Raw genomic sequence first — 2,264 nt, forward strand, 5'->3', positions numbered from 1 at the left:
GGCCCCCCAGGCGGCTGAGGGGCTGACGGCTGCGTCTCCCGAAAGCTGCTGTTTAAGTTCGCCGGAGCTGGTTGGTGCCAGTCGTCAGGGCTCTGCCCGGAGAGGCCAAGCTGCGGGGAGCCCCGGAGAAGGGGGTACATGGGTGTGCCGGCCCCTGCTGCCAGGGGCTGTGTGGGGTATCAGTGGCCTTGTGCCCCACACCCCTCCTGGCAGCCAGTCCTGGCGGTGGGGGTACCCACACCCCAGGCGGGCCTCCCACCCCCCACAGCTAGCGAGGCCCCGAGGGTCTTCCCGGGACCCCAGCCCTGAACCAGCAGCCCGGGGCCCCGGGCGTCTGCTGCCCGCAGTGGGGTCTGCCCTGGCCTCGGCCGCGGCCGCTGGAAGACCAGCCCCTTGGGTCTCCCCTTCCATCCCGGAGCGGCCACTCCTGCTCCCTGCGCCTCACGCTCCCTCCGAGTCGGGGACCACATGCATCTGAGGGTTCACACCACCCCGCTGTCCGTCCCCTGACCGGTCCTCGCTGGGAAAACCAGCAGCCCTGGCTTTGAGAAGCCACGGGGCGGAGCCACACCGGGCGCTCCGGCCTCTCGGGACGGCTCTGGGCACCGTGAGCTCCGCTCTGACGCTCCGGCAGGAGAACAGCCGGGGCTGCGGGGGCTGCGGCGCAGGCCCAGGAGACCGTGGGGCTCCTCTGGGCCCCCCAACCCCCGCCTGAACCCCGCCTTTCCAATTAGGGCGAGCCAAGGCCACCGCAGGGGGCCGACGCCCAGCCTGGGTGGCCAGGCTAGAGGTGGCCACTCCCTGCCCCCGGGCGCCCCCTGCAGGCGACAGCTGCACCAGCAAGGGCAGAGTCCCCAGCGGGCGCCCTGGGGGGGGCTGGGGGCCACACCCTCAGGGCAGGTAGAGGGCCACCAACACGTAGATGACCCAGCTGGTGGACACGAAGACCCCGAAGAGCAGGCTGAAGAGCACGAGCGAGCGGGCCTTGCGGGAGGCCTCCTGCGCCTGGGCCAGGTCGCCCCTGCCCAGCGCCGCGCGGGTCTGCAACGAGACGCAGGTGGCAGTGAGCGCTCGCGCCTGCTGGCCCCAGCAACGCCACAGCGACACCCGGCAGGGCGGGACGGCTCGTGAGGGGGCGGGGCGGGAGGCAGTGGCCGGACCCTCGGCCACACACACCCCCCCAGCCCCCGCCGAGGAGGCGGCAAAGGCTCAGAGAGGTTGCGTGAGATGCCCGGGCCACACAGCGGTGGGTGGAGCCCGCCTGGCGCCGTGGGCAGCAGCCTCCAAGGTCCACCTCGGCCCTGACCAGCGGGGCCATCGGGGCTGCACCTGGTCAGTCGCCAGCAGGGCCGGAGGCCTGCCCGCTCCGTGAGGACGCGGACACAGCCGTGCCACCATCCCCGCCACCGGCCACGGCCAGGGACGTGGAGAAGGAGGTGCCGCGGGAGGGGCGGGGCAGGCGGACCCGAGTGGACAGATGGTGGGGGACAGACACGTGCACGGCCGGGCCGATGGGTGCCCATCCTCACACCTGCTCTGGAAGGGCTTCCCCCACTTTGAGAACAGGCCTTGAGTGGCAGACAGGCGAGGGGGCCCCCCGGGAGGGCCGAGGACCCCACAGCCCACGGAGCACCCACTTCCCAACACCCTCCCGAGGGGCCGCCCGGAGCCCGGCCGGGCGCACCCACCCACCTCGTGGGCGTAGACGGCGGCGACGAGCCCCGAGAGCAGGCAGCACAGCGCCGCCAGCACCGACTCCACCATGTAGTCCCTGGGCGGGGGCCTGGGCTCGGCCGGGGCGGGGGGTGGCACCCCGCCCGGGGCGCCGTTGTACTGCGGGGCAGAGGCGCAGTGAGGGCCCGTCCAGGGCCCCTCCCCTGCCCCACGGCCCTGGCCGCCACCCTGACGCCGGGCCTCGCCAGGGTCTGGCCACAGCAGGGGCCCCTGAGCACTGCGCCTCGGCCCCCCCAGGCTCTGGGGTTTTCTGCAAAGGTAAGCAGGCCCTCCCGCCGGCCCCCCCCCGCTGGACACGGGGTGCTCCCGCTGGCCCGCCTCCCCTGCGGCTGGCCCCGGGCCCAGGCGCACCCCGAGGGCACGCCTCCTCTGCACCCACCCCTCAGAGGGGCCGCTCTCCCCACGAGGCGCAGGCCTGGCGAGGGAGAGCGCGTGGGCATGAGCAGGAGGTGGGGGCGCGGTGCCCGAGGCCAGGTGCCCACTCACCACAGGGAAGGGCGCGAAGACGGGCTGCGGGGCGGCCGCGGGGT

Source organism: Condylura cristata, unplaced genomic scaffold (genome assembly GCF_000260355.1).
Source record: "Condylura cristata isolate star-nosed mole 26May11 unplaced genomic scaffold, ConCri1.0 scaffold00006, whole genome shotgun sequence".
Taxonomy (NCBI): domain Eukaryota; kingdom Metazoa; phylum Chordata; class Mammalia; order Eulipotyphla; family Talpidae; genus Condylura; species Condylura cristata.